The following is a 19,660-nucleotide window of genomic DNA, read 5'->3' as shown; positions in this document are numbered from 1 at the left end:
ACACATAAATAGCTGATTAGATGTTGCATTTCTGTCACTAATAACACCTTGTCTCCAACATGTAGTTTTATGTTTATGTTCTTTTACCTTTGTGTAAATATTTATGGAAGAAGCAACATTGAAAATACATCAATTGCCCTAAACAATTATTTGCAAGCAACTCATGAGGAAATGGAAATATCAACAATGATGTCCTAATTTGTTCCAATTCATAAAAACAAGGGTGTACAGCCATGAACAGCAATTTCTAGTTCCAGATACTCAGACAGATACAACCTTTTAGAAGAATCTGGCTTCCACAATTTTATTGCCCATCCTAACCCTGCTTTAGTTCCACTGTCGTGTCATTTTTACTTTAGTATGTGGTAAAGCATAACAATATATCATATACCCTTAACAGATAAAATCCTCCTTCTCTCCAAGCAGCTCCATAAAGCTAAGTGACCCTGCTGAGCTGAGTCCACTCCTTTGCATAATATTTAGCTGTGAAGGGAAAGCAGAGTATAAAAGTAAGGCTTGCTTTTAAGATTTATAATGGCAACAAACTCCTCTGGAGCAGCAGTTACAGAAGTTATGAAAATATGTCATAGATATCATTAACTGTCCATGACTTCATCCTGAAGCTATTAGCTAGTAATTTGTAACAGTAATAATAGTTCTGTCAGAAGCCATACCTAATTATATACATAAACTTCACTTCTCTCAAATTAAAATGTATGTCACTCTAACTAGAAATATATGATGTTCTTGATAATTATTCTTAATCTCTGTTCAGTATCTTTCCTTATGAGCCTTTTTTTCAGCACTATGACACTTTATGGTGTTCTGGTTTCAATAAGGACTGATTTTGCTTTTTTCATAAGTTAAACCACTTTGAGACAAATTGGCATTGTTAACTAAAAGAAAACAGGCATTTCTTCATTAATCAAATAATGATAGATGTAAATATACTGAATGAACATTGTTTCATCAAGGGCAAAAGTAAGTCCTAATGGACATGAAATAACCACAGTGGTCAATGACTGATTTTAGTGTCATTGCAGTCTTATAATTAAAGTTCAAAATTGAGAAGTAAGACATATATCTAAGCTCTTAATGAACCAGTGATAGAAGCTGTAATGATTTCAGGTTGTACCTATGCATTACTTATCCATTATGTGTAATAATGGCAATTCTTTCTTTTTAACATGCTTTGTTTTGAAGGTATTACTTATTCATTTTTCCTATGACTTTCTTTCTTTCACATCATATTCAATATCTGTGTTTTACCTCGGTGATCATTCGCCCCCAGAAAAACTCCACTGGATAAAACTGAAGCTTATCCTAATGTTCACATACAATTCATACATCTACCCAGGGGAAGATCAGCTAGTTGAGATCTTTATCATTTGTGATAAGAGACAAAAGTCTCTTTCTTCTTGCTCTTCTTTGATCTCCATGATCTGTGCTCTTCTCCATACAATTATGTCTTCCTCATTGCATAATAGTTCAAAAAGAAAAATACAGTGCCTACTCTAAAAACTTCCCACATAAGACACACAGTTAGAATCAGATCTAGAATCATGTCCTTCCACTTCTGAGGAAAAAGCTCTAATCATAATGGTATTCTGAAAAATGTGGGACTTGAAATACCATTTATTTTTATTTTTTTTTTTTTTGTAAGAATTGTTCCTGCTCCATTTGGCATCATGGCAGGCTGGAACACAAGTGATGTATGGTCCCAAATTTCCTCATTGTTCCTTTTATTGCCTAAGTTTGATGGAAAAGATAGACATCTGAAGGTATTCATAAATATATATAAGCAAATATACATATTTGCTTTAGGAGGACCTCACAAAATGAGATGGCTCATAAATATAGATACATAGATATAGCCTTAAACTAATGCCTCAGGCACTGTATGTCATCCTTTGGATGAAATCCCACAATACATTTTTTGAAATGGCACTGAACTGGATGCTTTGCAAAACTTACTGTGCATGTAGAGCAACCCCCTTAAAATCCACATTTTTTTTTTTATTCTTTTGTTCCTGTCAATGAACTTAGAAAATAAGGTAATGAAATGGTGCTGTGTGAAATAATTAGCTTACAGTTGAAAAATCATGACAGGAAGATGAAAAGATAGACGTAAAATTCAATTCCACTAACATAACATATAACATAACACAACACAGCATAACAGTAAGGTAAGGAACTCATTTGGTATGTTTGAAACACATTTGCAGATGATCGTGAAAATACAACAGAATTATCTTGTCCTTCTGTGGTAAAGAAATCATCTTCCAAAGTATCCCTATAAACAAAAGTTCAGACATTCAAAAGAAGGAAAGGCCTTTCTTATTTGTTTGGGATATTGAAAAATAAGAAGAATAAGTATAAAAAATGGATTTAGAAGCAACAGAAGTACTATCAGATCTGGGTGGGGAGAACTGGATTTATGATGATGCAAACAAAGCACTTTACAATCTGAAGGTTAAAGACAAGAAGCAAAAATGATGAGAAGCAAAGGGATACAAAAACATATAAAGGTCATCTGAAAACCTGCAACTGTCTCTGGTAGGTTTTTACTTAAAAGATCACATACAACTGAAAATACCCTTCAGACCTACCTTTTTAACCTTGTAACCATGAGGTGTAATTAAACAAGGGCAAGTGTGACAGGTCATAGAATATGTAGCACGTAATAATGAAATCTTAGAAAATAAAAACCGTAGTTTAATAGCCTCTAAATAGTTTGGTTAGGGGAATTGATCTGTAATTACAGCTGCCAGGTCATGTTTTCTAAATAAAAAAAGAAATAATTATGCAGCTTCCACTGTTGTTGGTGGGCACTGATGCCAGCTAATGTGAGTTTAAAGCCTTGTAGAGTTGTAACAACTCCACAACAGCTATTACTATAACAAAATTGCTAACATGGAAATTAAATGGATTTGGATATCAAAACAGTTTATTCACATATATCCAAATAATTTTATGTATTACATAACCTCCCCGTCTTGCAGACAGGGAGACGGCAATGTCTGTGAGGAAAGTTGGGTAGGTCACCTCTGCAGTCCCAGTTGTGCAGTGCACGATCCTAAGATGAATAGCCATGAGGACCCCTGGAAGCCACTTCAGTCCTTTCTGCTCCCATCTCTTTGAATCTCCCTCAGGGTTCTCTCTTGGTTGTTCCTGTAGTCTTTCATATATTCATTCAATTTTTCTGAAGCCATTTCTACCTCTGAAGCCGTGCCATCTGTATGTCTCCAAGAGCATCTTTCAGAACATTTACTGTGTGTCTTGCTGAAAGTGACTTTCCAAGTGGGCCCCCAGGAGTATGTCCCCATGTCTGCCCCAGAATCCTGCCTACATTTTTCCCCCAAAGCCTCTCCTGTTTTCCTAAGAACCTATCTTCTATGTATCTTCTAAGATTCTCACCCCTTAAGGATCCTCCAATAGATGCTATCCACATCTCCCCAAGCACTTTTCACCATGTCTTCCAAAAAAGCACATCACCCATGTCTCTTGTCCCTAACAGCTGCTTCTCTTGTGTAAATATGTGTAAGCTCCATAGGCTTCTCTATCTGGCTGCAGAAATTGCCTTCCCCATCGCTATCCCTCAGTGTTGCCAGCTATTCCCAACACAAATCTGGATGATAAAGCCACCAAACCACAACACAGAGGTAAAAAATGAACATGAAAGAGGAGGGATGGTGCTGCATAGCTGACCATAGCTTTGTGCACTGCACAGCCCCAGCAAGAGAAAAAGGTGATGTTAAGTGACCCATTCAGCACCCAGAGCTAAATAAAGCTGGAAAGATGTCACAAGGTGAGTTAAGGGTGCCTGTACAGTACAGGAAGGGTATTGGTTTTGTGTGACATGCAGCATATACTTGTTACTGTGCATCAACAAACAGCTTTTGGAAGCACAGACTTTGTATGTCTCCACTCTGCCAATGGACTTTTTATGTAAACCAGAACTTGTCTGAACTACACTCACTGCATAGTACTTCTTAGCTCCATGTTTTACTAGCACAGAATAGTGTCTATTTTGAAACAAATCCATAAACTCAATTTATCCTGATTTCTGAATGCAGTAGCTGTGAGCAGACTGGCAATATTTAAATGGGATTTGATTTCTGTTGTTAGGATTATTATTTTTAGATAGAATTTTTTACTGCATGGATCAGCATTCATGTTTAAAATTCATTCCCTAGCATAGGTCGGATAAAATTGCACATGATTGTTCGTGTTTGGATGAGCACAGAAGCAATTCTGTAAGAAATCCTTCTGTGTGACAATCAGTTTGTGAAAATGCTTGTGACTTTGAAATTTGCTTGTGTGTGTGTTCCTGCCTGCTACATTTGATTGCCTGAAGACATGAAAGTAGGTTAAGAGATGCAAACATGGGTAAAGCAGAATAGTCTACAAATGTGAATATTCATGCAATTTGAGAATTCTTCCCTCATAATTACAAGTTCTAAAAAACATGTTTATTGTATTTCAAGATGCATCTATTTTTATTTAGTTATTTATTATTCATTTATTTATTACTGGTGGAGAGAAACTGGATAGGCATCCCTTTTTTTCTTCTCTTGATATGTCTAGTCACTTATCACATCTTTCTCCCCCTCCCTGGTTTCTCAGTAACTTCTGCAAATCAGTTTACTTAATTAAATTTCAAAACATAGGCTATTTGGATGAAATCCAATATGAGATTAAGGCATCGAGATTTAGAGGGTTTATTCTACTGCCTAAACACAGATGTCTATACAATTTCAGACACCCTGTCTACCTCTAATGGGTACTTCAGAGGGACATGAATCTCCAATAGCTCCTGTGTCATATCTGTCAGACCTGTGCAGATGTCTTTGATACTCTAGGGTTTCTGAAATTGCAGTAGAAACTGAAATGAGGCTTATGGCAGAGCACTAGACTTGAAATATTTTTAATAGCTTTCCAAGTGAGATACAGTTACCTAAACAAAGGCACGCAGTGCCACACGAAATAGCATATCCAAAAAATCTGCAAAGAGGTGGCAGATATGATACAGTACCTGCAGAAGCTCACCATATTCACAGTGGCATCTAGAGACAAACTACAGCACATAACAATGCCACTGAATTAGACAAGAAGAAATAGCTGCAGGTGATGCACTCAAATGTAGAATCCTGCATAATATTGCTGTTGGCAGGGATGTGGGCTCTCAAGAAGTAAGCTCCACTCTCACCTGCTCAATTTCACAAGATTTTATTCTTTCCTTGTAAAAGGTTTATTTTCTGTAAATGTTTCCTGTAAATTTGTTTAAATATTTAGACTTTGCTTTCATACCTTGAACATTTTTTATAAAGAAATATATTTCCAATAAAGGGCTATTCTTTCCTACTTTCTTCTCTGATGCATATCCTCAAGAGAGTAAAAACATTCTTCTGTACACTTTCACTACCTGTTTCCAAGCTGTAGGTGCACCTAGCAATATTCAAGAAGAGCTATTCTGAAGAAATTAATAATTTTGCATTCATGGGATTTCAAAGTGGGAATGGCATTGCCTGCTTCTTTTTTTTTGTTTTGCAAATATATCAACATTCAAAAACACTTCCATCTTTAAGAAGGAAAGCAAAGAATTGGAGACTCATATCTTTTAAACTCATCTACTTAATTATTTATCTGGAAGCAGTTTATCCATCAGTTGGACATGAGGCGTAGATTTAGTCTCAGGAGGAGTTTGCAGGTTTTATTTAAAACAGTTTCACAGGGAATAAAGTGCATAGTCCTATGCATTTGATGGGGCCTGCTGTTTCCGTGCCAATGAAACTTGTATGAGGTTAATTCTTCCTCACAGTAAGGTTACTTGATCACCCTCACTGGGAGCTCTGAAGCTCTAATACATGTATTAGCATGTATTCTACATTGATTTAGCAATGTAAGGAGTTGTAATGTAAATGACAGTCACCTCTAAGGAAAAGCAATATAATCTGAGATAATAAAGGTTTCATAATCTATAGTGTTCAGGTCAGTCAAGTCTCTAAGTGACCTGGATTGTGTATGTACAGTTGACAGAGTTTAACCTCAGTAGATAACTAAGCATCACGCAGCATCTCTCTCACTCTCCCCTAGTGGGATAGAGGGGAGAATCAGAAGGGTAAAAGTAAGAGAAGTCATGGGTTGAGATAAAGAAAGTTTAATAACTAAAAAACAACCCTCAAACCAAAGAAAACCAAACAAAACCAAACAAAACAAAACCCATAGAGGGGAAGAGGAACAAAACGTTATGTAAGAGAACCCAAGCATTCATCACCAACAGACCAACACCTAGCCAGACCCTTGGCAATATCCAACATCCAACCTCTCTCCACATTCCCAAGGTTTATTGCTGAGTGTGATGTCGTGGTGTCTGGCATATCCCTTTGGTCAGTTGGGGGCAGATGTCCTGGCTGTGTCCCCAAACAACTTGTGCATTCCCAGTCTGCTTACTGCTGGGCTGGTGTGACAGGCAGAGAAGGCCTTGACTCTGTGCCAGCATTTCTCAGAAATAATTGAAACATCTCTGTTTTATCAACGGTTTTCATCACATATCCAAAACACAGCAGCATACAAGCTACTATGAAGAAACTAAACTCTATCCTAGCCAAAACCAGAGCAATATTCACCCCTTTTTCTACACAATTTATATCATGTTCACATCCTACGCTATAAAGCAGATCCCCAAGAACCACTACTTCACACCCTATCCTTTTACATACACTTACACAGGGGTCATTCCCATAGTTTATGGACTGTGAAATGTCCATAAAATGAACATAAAATGCAATATTCATACTAATGTCCATTGAGTTTGTTTAGTCCATGACATTGGTCTCCATCTGTTATGGTGGCCACTCCAGACAGGAGATTTCTGTGTGTTGTGTAGTATTATTGGACACCAAAACTAGCTCAGGTCAGATCACTGCCCCTCTTTCACTGCTTCTTGTGAGTCTCATCCTCACAGTCCAGGTGGTCTCTGCTACAGTATTTCCTATAGCATGCCCTTTAAATCATGGGTTGCAAAAATTTAGATGTACATCAATTACAATATCTGTTCCAGGACCCTTTGCACCAGGCCGTATGGTTTGACATATTAATTAATTCCTCCCCCAACTTTTCCTTCAGCTTGGTTAGCAGCAAGACATTCCTGTTCAAATAGCTGTGACATGTGGCAGCCACAGCAGTGGTGACATACACCAGCATATAATACTGACATCACAAATCAGTGGCATTACACAGTTCAAATAATGGGTTATTTTCACTCAGAAGATCTATGTACATTAGTTGAAGTCTCTTAACTTGTTCCATTTTGAATCTGAGCACAGGCATTGCAAACTATAAAATTAAGAATGGCAAGAGCAATTTCAGAAACTGAAGTCAGAAAGAGATTAAATATATGCTCTCTATGTAGGAAACCAGTAGTCTTTTTCATGAGCAACAGCCGTACACACTTTTTCTTTCACAGTTCTGTTACATTAGTTGAATGCATTGCATTTTTATTAACATTAAAATGTTGGACAAATTACTAAGGATTTTCTATCCCAAGGGCTGAAGTAGCTGGAAAAGTTTCTTTCATATGTCAGCTAAGAGGGGTAGTCCAGTATGGAGACTGAAAATAAGGGAGGGATCAGTTTGCAGAGCTATATATCTTTGTATAAAACCACTTTACTTTTGATCAAAATCTCTAGGGTAGGATTTTCTATTTGTTTTTGTGCAGAAGGATCATAAGATGCTCAAATGGGATTTCTGGGCAAGGCACATTTCCAGAATCCATTGATAGCTTTGCAGCCCACTCCATTCCTTGTTAGGCTGTTCAGTGAGTAGGCAATGAAAAATCTCCTCTGCAGAGAGATGAATTCCACCAGTAGCCTGGAAAATGTGTTCTCTTCCCTCTGGACTCACATAAGATTAATGCCCTCCAAGGCTTGCCTAGCCTTAAATAACATTAAAAGAAGAACAGCAGGTTCCCTGGTCTGATTTGTCCTAATCCAGAAAATTAAAATCCATCAGAATATAACTGTCTAAAGAAATTAAATTTTAACTAGTAATACTGTTGTCCTTGCTTATATATCCAGAAAGAGTATCTGAACATTCCATAATCCAAATTGTTAAAAGATATCCTGTCACCATGAAAATATATTTACAAGTGAGAGAGGAAAGATTAAATTTCTTTAAGTCTGCTTATGGATAAAATGCAGATCTATCTTAAAAACATAATAAATTTCCTGCTGTATCAGACTAATAGAACCTCTAGTCCAATACTCTGTCTCAGACAATAGCAATGAGAAAAGCTATTCAAAGAGAGTATGTAAGCCTGCTCATTTTCTGCAGCCCATCCCTGTTGTACTTTTCTTATATCTACAAATACTGTACTTGGGATTCAAGAGGGAAAATCCCTTCCCTAGTCCTTTTAGCATCCCTTTATGGATCTGCTATCTGGGAATTTGTTCAATGCCTTCCTGTACTGGTTGATTCTGACTGCCACAAAATTCTCTTCTAGGAGAATGTTCCAGGAATTTACTGCCTATCATGCAAAACAGTTCCTTCTCTTATGTTTTTAACTGGTTTTCTATTGCTTCCACTGAGTATCCTAGTTTCAGTATTTTGGAACTTGGGGTGTAATAGTACTACATTCACTTGAACACTTCTTTCCTTCTCTTTTTTTCTAACTAGACAGAAATTTAAGTTTCTAGTGTGTCCTACCTCCCCTCTGTCAGGTTTAGCTTTCTGTATCTCTAAGTTAAACAACCTGAACTATCACAGTTCATGAAACAGCAGCTGATTTCAACAGTTCTGGATATTCATGTCAAAAGAGTACAGGGAAAACATTTCATTGAAGAGTAGCCCAAAACTGGATATTGTACAGCAACTGAAACTTTCCTCAATAAGGCTGAAGGATTCATACATTTTGAAGATTATTCTTTTATTCACACTTTACCATAGAAAATATTTTTATATCTTTATGTAAATGAGAAACCCTATTTAATCCTATTTTGGTCATAAAACAACACTAATCTCTTTTCTCAATATTTAGTTATTGGAATCACTTTCACTGTTTTTTTCTCTGCTTTTTCTTTTTTTTAATAATGTCAAGTTTCTCTAAAAAGCATTTGAGAAAACCCTTTGTGTCAAAGACATTGAGATATTTTTTCCTTGAGATTCTTCCCAAGGATTTACTCCAGCACTTTCAGAAACATTTGCAGATACGATGATTAATTTAGAACTTATACTGGGGAGACTAGTTTCCTTAGATATCCGGACTGCCTTGACTTCTGGTGAAAATTCAGGACAGGAATCCAAATTGAGAGCGGTTGTGAAGGCCTGATTTTTGTCCTAGAGCTGTAAGATTTAAGATGTTTTTTCCTTTGACTTCTGTCAAGAATAAATTGTGTATCTTGCCCCCTGATTCATTGTCCTGAAGAAGGGTTTTTCCTCTCATTCCTTTTCCTCTCCTCATACATAAACAAAGAATCTATAGTCCAACATTTAAGACCAGATGCTGATACTGAAAGGAAGGAAAGTTTTCCCCAAGTTCAGCCAGAGGGGTTGGCTGCACGTTGACAGCTGTCTCACACAGCAGATGAGCATGAGCTTCATGCCAAGCAACAGGAATCTGTCGGCCTAAGATTCTTTTCACCCCCTTTCCTCCTCCACTCTCAGTAAATCCATGCCTGAACAGAAGAGAGAATCACATTCCCTCCTCTCTGACACTATGCAAAGAGAGGACAGGGGAGCACGAGGTATACCTTATTTCCATTACTTGGCCTATACCCAGACACTGTGGTGGCAGGATTTCTTGGTTGCTTGAACCAGGTTAAAAACATCAACCTGCCTTGGGTCTACTCAGTGCATTCTAGCTCTGATAAGCACAGAGACTTTTTCTTTTTCCTCTTTAATGAGAATGTATCACCAGTACAGACAACATTTGTGCAGCTGGCATGAATATCACTGCACCTGATGCCAACTTGCCTTAATCAGCAGAACAAGCACATCATCGTCCTGCTTAAAATGAAGTCTGCCTAGTTAAAACATTTTATAACAGTTAAACTTTTAAAAACACAGGCTGAAAAAGCCAAAAGGCTCTCGGGTGTTACTGGTGCACTTTAGTCATACACTGCCATAGCCCTGCAACCTGAAGGTAAAAGTGCTTTTTAAGGTCCTTTTCTGAAAATATAGTAAGCATGTAGTGGAGGAAGACAGAATATGCCAATACATAGAGCAAGTCTTAATGACTTCACTGCTATTAAATAAAAGGCAATACACACAGTAGAGAAATGCAAAAAACAATCATGAAATAAGGGAAGCGTGGGAAGCTAATTTAACTTAGCCACACAGGGAGGCATCAGGAAAGCTATGTTAGGGTCATGGCATGATCAAGTGACAAGCTGGGAAAATAATAATTACAAATGAGTATAAATGGACAATATTGCATTTGTCAAGGCTCGGGGAAATAATGTTATTTGTACTAAAACACGAGACAGCCTAGTAAGTTTTAGATTTATAAAAGAAATCGAAAAGCCATAGAAGTTTTGAACTCAATCTGCATCTCAAGATCTAAATTGGAAGTTGCCAATCTGCCACTCCTTAAAATTTCAGTCAGACTGTGATGCCATGAGGGTGGCTGGGAAAACATGCTAAGACATTTTGCTGTGGCTACACACAGCTGAATATCCAGAGCACTGTCATAAGGGCATAAAAGAGTGGCAGAGAAGCAGAAGGAGACATCAAGAGAAGCTACTGAGGCAGTTCTTGAGGTGTTCACCATGGTAGGAAACATACAAACATGGGGCTTCAGTCACTGTCCTGATTATTTCTCTTTCTTCTGAAAGAAAGAAACCTGATGCCATGGACTAATAGATTCCAGAGGCTCGATCCAATCTCTGGCCTTTTAAGAGATCAAAACATTTTTATGAATAATATCCCTTTAAGTTGTCAGATGGTCAGACCATTTGTGTTTTGAATGAGAACCTAAAAAGCCAAATTTCAGAGTTTAGATTACTAGTTTGTTCTCTGTGTTCATCTACTTTCCATATCTGAATACAATAGGAACAAATCTGCACTATAGATATAACTATAAAAACCTGCACATAGCCTTTCCTCCAAAAGCATTGATTTAATGATTTAGATACATATTACCTCAAATATGTTTTTAATATATTACTGAATAGGATATTTATATGACTTTTGGTCATCTTCATCTTAGCTGTAGGTCAATAATTTAATGATTACAAAATTATAATTTTTAAGTGATGTAATAAGTTTTATTTTGAGGTTTAAACACTACATAAAGTGTTATTCGTATTCCATTTTCCAAAATACTCTTCAAACAAATGTTAGATAAGCTGTTTAATATTTTCCAGTGACTTTCAATGGCCTAGTTGATGTCATCTAGATACTTGGTCTATACATTTAGAAGTCAAATAAAGCAGACTTTTTATTTTCTCAGATTCTGTTTCCACTAGTGTCATCAGTCACAAGCCAAGTTCAAAATTAGTGAAACATGACAACAAGATTGAATGCCAGTATGAGACAGACTTGTCATACCATTTTATGCTCATTACACATCACATCACAATATAAAGCATTGTAAATTCTACTTATGTTTGTTTTGGCTGACTTTTAATCTCAGTGACTTCTTTTTTTTAATGCTGCCTGAAAAATTTTATCAGCCCCTTCTTTGTTCTGTTTATAATTGTGCAGATAATATATATCTGAAATACATCTCAGGTCACTGGCATAAACTTCCATCTACAGTTTCTTCTTCCACAGAAGGTCATATTGTGTTATTATGATTCTGTATATTAACTTTGTTTATACATCAGCATCCTAATTATTGTTGCTATTATTACTAGTATTGCTACTATTATTATTTTGTCGGTGAAACAAAGAGGGATATATCTGGAGGCTGAAATCAAACCTCTTGCTGATTCTCTCAAATGAAATTTGTGCACTACTTCCCTTCAGAAATGTGTACTGTCATATTCAATATTCATAATATGGATATATACTTCATATGAGAATAATTTAATTGTCTGTTCTGCTCAACCATTGTTTAATGAATTCCTAACAATCTGAGGGGAAACTGTTGGAGAGCTATTATTAAATTTCATATTTGCTTTGCAGTTTTCTTCACTGCTGCTTCATCTATTTAGGAATATAACAACACTGACTTTTTGTTACAAATAAAAGCTTTGACTATTTGTTTTTCGCAAAATGCAAAGTTTAATGTTTCATTGCAAATACTTGCTGGTCAAAAAAAATTAAATTAAGATATAGTTTCATTTAAATACAAATTTTCCTGTCAGGAAAAATATTGAAACCAACAGGAAATGTGAAATCAATAGCTTAGCATGCACTAAGAATATCTTAAAAGCTCCAGCAAATTTATTTTAGTGATGTTAATTTCTGTAAGCATTAACCAGTTCTTAAGTTATGTAAAAAGGATACAGAAGTATGAACAAATGGGATGTCATTCACCAGATTATTATTATTATTATTATTATTATTATATACAAATCCAGCCTTCCACCTCTTTTTCATCTCTTCTATAAACTAATTTGACTTAGTCTTTTTGATCTCTCTTCCAGCAGAAGTTCTCTAAACATGTAAGTATTCTCATTTCCTTTCTTTGGGCTGTTTCTCTTCTGCTATGCCATTTCACATCAAAATGAAGGCTGTGGCAATGAATACTGAGTTTTTGAAATGTGTCATCAGTGTCTTATCCTTCAAACAATTGTGTGTCATTCAGGTGTCTCTGATGGTTATAGAGCAGTTCTTAACTTTTTCAGTATTTTCCATCATTAATCAATTAAAACTCTAAGCTGTTTATTAATGTATTCAATGTGTACATTTATAAAATACATGTATTAAATTCAAATACATCAGTAATTAACACAAAGTCTACAAGATGCTACTGGTTCCAGGAGCGATCAGTACAAATCAGGAGATGATCAGTGGACAAGGAAAGGGTTATGCATGCTATCTATCTGGAACTTATGGAAAGTCTTTGGCATGCTCCCCACAAAATCTTTCTCTCCAAATTAGAGATGGATTTGCAGAGTGAACAGTTTAGATGTATAAGAAAGTGATAGGACAGTCACACCCAGAGGTCATGGTAAGCAGCTCAGAGTCCCAGTGGAGATCAGTGGTGTCCCTCAGGGGTCTGCATAGATACTGGTGTTATCTAATACCTTCATAGACAGAGGGACTGACTGCATCCTCAGCATATTTGCAGATGACACCAAGATGAGTTTCAGTTGCCAAACCTGAAGGACAGGATGCCATCCAGAGGGAACTGGACAAGCATGAAAAGTGGGCCCATAGAAATCTCATGAGGGTCAACAAGGCCAAGTGCAAGGTGCTGCACCTGGATCAGGGCGATACCCAGTAACAACTTAGGCTGGGGATGAGCAGATTGAGACCAGCTCTGTCAAGGACTTGGAGTGGATGAGGGGTTGGACATTACCCCTCAAGGTCCACTTGCAACCCAGAAAAACAAAGATATTCTGGGCTGTATCAAAAGCAGCATGGCCAGCAGGGCAAGGAGGAGACTCAGCCCCTCTGCTCTGCTCTGCTCCGCTCTGCTCTGCTGTGCTCTGCTCTGGTGTGAGTCCCCATACAGTGTTGCATTCAGGGATACAGCAAAGGAAGGATATTGACCTCTTGGAGCAAGTCCACAGGAGGGCCACCAAGTTGATTAGAAAGATGGAGCATCTCTCCTATGAGGAAAGGCTTAGAGAATTATTTTGATTTAAACCTGGTAAAGAGTAGACTGTGGCGTCACCTAATTGTGGCCTTCCAGTACCTGAAGGGAGCCTACAAGACAGAGGGAGAGATAATATTTACAAGGGCATGTAGCGACAGGACAAAGAGGAATGGCTTAAAACTGAAAGAGAGTAGGTTAGATTGGATATTAGGAGAAAATTTTTTTGCTGTGAGGATGATGAGGCAATGGCCTAGGTTCCTCGGAGAAATTCTGGATGCCCCATCCCTGAAGCATCCACAAGTGTTTCAGTTCAGGTTTGATGGAGCTCTGAGGAACCTGGTCCAGTGGAAGGTGTCCCTACAGGGGGGCAGGGGGGTGGAATTAGATAATCTTTAAAGGCCCTTCCAACCCAGGCCATTCTATAATTCTATGATAATTCCATAAAATCTTGAATCAGCAGTTAGGATGGAATTTTAATTACTTTTCCTAATTCCCCTAGGCAAATTTTTCCCCATTTCAATTTTCCATCTAACATAGGTTATTTCTTGTAGACAATCCAGGCACGCTGCCACCTTACTGCAGTCTGACTTTATACTGGGCAGACACTTTGGATGTATATCAGCTTCCTGTACCTTGCTTTCAGAGTCAAATAAAGTCATACACATCCCAGATGCCATCAGGGTTTTCCAGTGATGTTGAAGATGGTGGCACCAAGATTCAAGACATGTTCTGTAATATGCACAGAAGTAATGTACACTCCCTTTCATAAATTTGTGTTAAAACCACTTTTGTGAATACCTTTGATGACAATTCTTTGAGAAATCAAAACCACTCATTCAATAAAAACTGATGCATTCACAACACCTGTGCCAAATCCAGGGTGAGTATCACTTCCTTATATCACTTCCTGTCCTACTGGACACGTTATTTCTGATACAATGCAGAATGCCATTGGCCTTCTGGGCCACCTGGGAAAGCTGCTCATGTTCAGCTGGTTATTGACCAGCACACACAGGTCCTTTTCTGCCAGGTAGCTTTTCCAGCCATTCTTCCTCAAGTCTGAAGCATGGAATTCCTGTAATCCAAGTGCAAGACCTGTCAGTCACCTTGTTGAACCTCATCTAATTGGCCTTATCCCATTGATCCAGACTTTCCAGATTACTCTGCAGAACTTTCCTACCCTCGAGGAGGTCAAAACACCTGCCCAGCTTGGTGTCCTCTGCAAGCTGCCTGAGGACAGCTCCTAATCATTGATAAAAATATGAAACACAACTAGAACCTGTTATTGAACCCTGGGGAACCCCATTATTGCCTGGCTGCCAACTGGATGTGACTTCATTCACCACCACTCTCTGGGCCTGGCCATTTATGCAGTGAACAGTGAAACCATCCAGGTAATGAATACTGTGGAAAATTGTGCCAAAGATCTTGCTAAAGTCTAGGGAGACAATGCTCACAGCCAAAATGGGTCACCCTGCTTTAGAAGGAAATCAGGTGATTCAGGCAGGATCTGTCTTTCATAAACACATGAAATTGAGCTGAACTTCAACTGAGCAAGAATTCAAATATTTTCAGATTTGTTGAACACTTTTTGTTTGACCCTAGTGATACCCTTCCAAGTGCCTCTAGGCTAGAGGAGAATATAGGCAGAGAGAGAGTGGGAAATGCATACTTGAAATATTTTCTATATTTATGTAAGTGTGTTTGTCTATGTGCACTGTCTCCAAGCACTGTTATATGCCTGTTAAAAATAAAGCAAGCTGGGATCATAAACACCTGATGAACACATCCACTGTTTGTAAGAAATCACTCATATAACTGCATTGTGAAGCTGCTCATGAAATGTATCAAAAAAACCTCAGAACAATAAATACTGTGTAGTATTATATCAGGTCAATAAATACAAAGCAATGAAATATTAAAAAAAAAGCCCTTTATCAAAATTATGATGCTGGCTGAATGTTTCAAAGAAACAGTTTTGTATCAGTGCACTCCATAATAATAAATAAAAAACAAAAACAAACAAACAAACAAATACATACAAAACCTCAGAGTTTTACTTTTTTTCAAAGAAAACTATTTTCTTTGCAATAATTGACTGAGCATTTTTGTGTCTACCTATGTCCCTCCCAAACTTAAGATGAGAAATAAAATGCTTCCTAAAATCCTCTGTAAAGGCAGTATTTTTTCAACCATCTCTGCTCTATGTTTTTCTCTTTTTTTAAGGGTCAATTATGTGAGCAAGAGAAAGACTAGAAGCCACAGAGAAATTTACTGAGTCCCTTTATAAACTCTGGATATAAAAAGAATTTCAATCTTGTCAGAAAGATCTTTTTCAATCAAAAATTTTGAGACTCACAAAAGTACACAAAATTTTCAGCAAGGCATGGGGTTTACAGCTCTACAGTGCAGCAAACAGGGCAGCAGGACTGTTCCAATACACAATGTGTGTATTAAAAAGCAGATCAGATATCACTGCATTTTGTCTAAGTGGCATTAAGCAGCAGTTCAGCTTTTCCACTTGTTGCAAGCATAGCTCCCATTAAGAGAAGTCTATTGGACTCAGAAAGTAACAGCAATTAGCACAGTACACATTCCAGCTGTCTGTCTGTTCCTCTGTCTGGAAACTTGGTGGCATGCTCAAGTGCTCAGCCCACTGCACCCTTTGGCCATGAATTAGCCAGCACTTTCAACTCTCAGAAGACAACACTGCCATGTTACTATTTTTACAGTTGGTATTACAGTACATGTCCTGCTGGCTGTACCTATTTACACACAGTATCTTGGCTTTGTGTCACAGCTCTACCCTACCCTTGTAGGCCAAGCTTAGCCCTGGTTTAATGACTTGAGCAACTTCAAAGACATTGCCTTAATATGAGATATACTTTGCTGAAGGGCTCATGCTCGCTCTTTTTCTTTCAAACTCCTCCTCTTAAGCTTTCCATCATTATCTGCTTTTCATCCTCATGCCTTCCACATTCTTAAATTAAACCACTGGCTTTGCCATGTTTCATTTACAACAGCATGAGCTTCTCATTATCTTTGTAGTAGGACTTACCCCATCTTGCATTGCACATTCTTTCATCTCTGCTCCTGATATATTCTCTGATGTAAACTCCAGGGTGGGAAGGTCTGAGTTTTAAATCTCTATGAAGTGCTATTTGAAATTAAAGTGATACATACATATTTAATTAGAATATGCATAAAAATAATTACCAATATTCTTAAATGACCTGAATACAAGATGTTCTGCTTTTAGATCTAAACTCCTTTTCTTCTCTAAATATAAGCCCAGACATTTTCATCAATATTTAAGAAGATTTGGAAGAGAATGTCTCTAAAAAGAATCTTCCAAATAGAGATGTTTATTTGTGGCAAAGTATTTTATTCCATTGTGATTCACACTTTGAAGCTGAACGAATCCTCCATGTAACAGAGTAGGCAAGGACAGAAAGTTTATTGGGGGCCATACAACAATCTTGTACCTCTCTGTTCCAACTGGAATTGTCTACAAACTTTTATGGTCAGATACAGCAGACTATACCTGACTTCAAGACAACCAGAAGCACCAAAATCCAAGACAAAATGAAATTTCCTTAAAGTAAGCCTGGTTGTAAGATGCTAAATCAGACTCAGCACAGGGATGCAGAGCCTATAAAACTGCTGAGTTATATCAGAGCAGAGTAATCTCATGACTCTCTGAGAAAAGAACAATCACAGATTTGCTTTCTATATAGAAATAGTCAGAAAAATTTTAGTCACAAGCACACAGAGGCACTAAGTGAATAAAAGTTTGGATGGACAAGTCCTCAGATAAGGTGTGAGATTGCTGATTGTTGATTGATTTAGATCTAGAAAAATAAAACAAAAGAGTATTTTTTGCTAAATAGGTCCAGGGAGGTTTTGTGGAGTCTTTTCACTTACTCCCCAAAAACACTTCCCTGCATTATGATGCAGAATTAATGGGAAGGGATTCTAGGCATAAGAAGATTTAGTAAAATATAAGCAAAGAGAAATCAATAAAGATAATAAATATATTAAAGAAAGAAGCCTAAAACTAGTTAAAATTTTCCTCACAAAAATGAAACTTTCTCAGAAAAGAAGACAATAATCTTTCCCCCACCCCCAACTGAAAAGAAAAACAAAAATTAATAAGGAAAAAGAGAAAGACACCTATTGGGAAAACAGATGAATGCAGAAAAGTAATTAAATAAGGTCAGAAAAGAGCCCAAAGAAATGTGTGTATCACAGGTGGATGGGTGGCTTCTGTATCTAATCCTGTTCTGCTGCACTTATGTTCTTCCACTTTGAAACTGAGGGAAAGGGGAGGATAAAGGCAGGAAATCATTTGTATTGGATGTGATTGTACAGATATATTTTCATAGTGGTGTTTTGAGGTGAATGGGCTGAATGACTCTCAGAGGAGTGGTTATGCCAGTTTTGCCCAAGGGTTTATCTGGCCCAGTCCTACATCTTCAGGTGGATCCCAGATGCACACCTAGGTAAGGCTGAGTATGTAAGTGTATTTCCTTATCACATTGTTCTATTTTAGGCTATAGATGCCTTTCCAGTAACCCCCTAAGGATCTCCGTTCCAAGTATTTGTCCAGTTTTCCTTTGAACCCAGGTAAATTTCTTGCATCCACAATACTTTTTTATCCTCCCTGATTGGAAAAGTAGTTCTTGGGATTTTTCCCTCTGTTGGTTGTTGTTTGAAACTTAATCCTCATAGCTGCACTTAATAACTTTGGTCTTTTGTGTTATAAGAGAAAAGGAGCAGTTATGGTCTACCAGTCCTCTCTGCTTCTTTTCATATCTCTAGCTCATCTCCTTTTCATGCTGAATAGTTATAGCTTACTTATGCAATAAATAAGCCTGCAGATTTTATTCCACACATTGTTGTCCCTTTCTGCCCCTACTATTTTATTGACCAATCTCTCAGCATCATAAGTTCTTCTTCAACTCTTTAGTTTTCTTTTATTTTTATAACCATAGAAATTTTTTTTTTTTTTCAGCAGATTTTCATCTCTTTTCAGTAGACTTTTATTTCCACTGTTGTTCTCTGGATGTCATAATTGTGTTGTACACACAATTAAAAAAACTCAGTCAAATCAAGCACTCTTCTTAAATTTGCAAGAGAATTGAAAGGTGTTTGAGGGATTTTATGTTAAAAAGCTGAGAAAAATTCTTTCAAGTATGCATCATTTTCCCCCCAGTTGCATATTTGTCATACTCTCACATAAACTTTCATTACTCACTGTCCAAGACACTGAGCTAATAACTCATGTACCCTGTCACCCTGGAGGTAGGTCACTTACAGCATTCTGGCTAAACAGCATCTTTCACAAGCTGGTTTGTTGTTCCATAGTAGTGTTTCTTGAAGAACTCTTCTTTACAGTGCAATAAAGTAAAGAAGTAAACAAGAAGTGAAGAAGTAAACTATATAGTAAAGAACAATTCTTTATAGTAAGAGAAACATCACTTCTTCAATGGAAGATTTACTAAACTCCCCTTGAGAAGATTTCATCTCCCCATACATTCACACCCTAAAACTATACAGAAAGGTTTTAGAAAGGCAGGTCCTACTTGATCAACCTGATCTCCATCTATGACAAGATAGCCCACTCAGTGGATGAGGGAAAGGCTCTGGAGGCTGTCTCCCTAGACCTTAGTAAAGTGACATCATTACCCACAGCATTCTCCTGGAGAAGACAGCAGCCCATGGCTTGGACAGGTGCATCCTTTGCTGGGTTAAAAACTGTCTGGATGTCCAGGACCAAGGAATGGTGGCGAATGGTGCCTCATCCAGTTGGTGGCCAGTCATAAGTGGTGTCTCCAGAGCTCAGTGAGGGGTCATATTATGTTTAATAATGTTAATGATCTTACGAGGTGCACCCTCAGCAAGTTTACTGACAACACCAGGTTGTGAAGAGTGTTGATCTGTTGAAGGGTA

Source organism: Cinclus cinclus, chromosome 2 (assembly GCF_963662255.1).
Source record: "Cinclus cinclus chromosome 2, bCinCin1.1, whole genome shotgun sequence".
Taxonomy (NCBI): Eukaryota; Metazoa; Chordata; class Aves; order Passeriformes; family Cinclidae; genus Cinclus; species Cinclus cinclus.
This window is presented reverse-complemented; position numbering follows the sequence as displayed.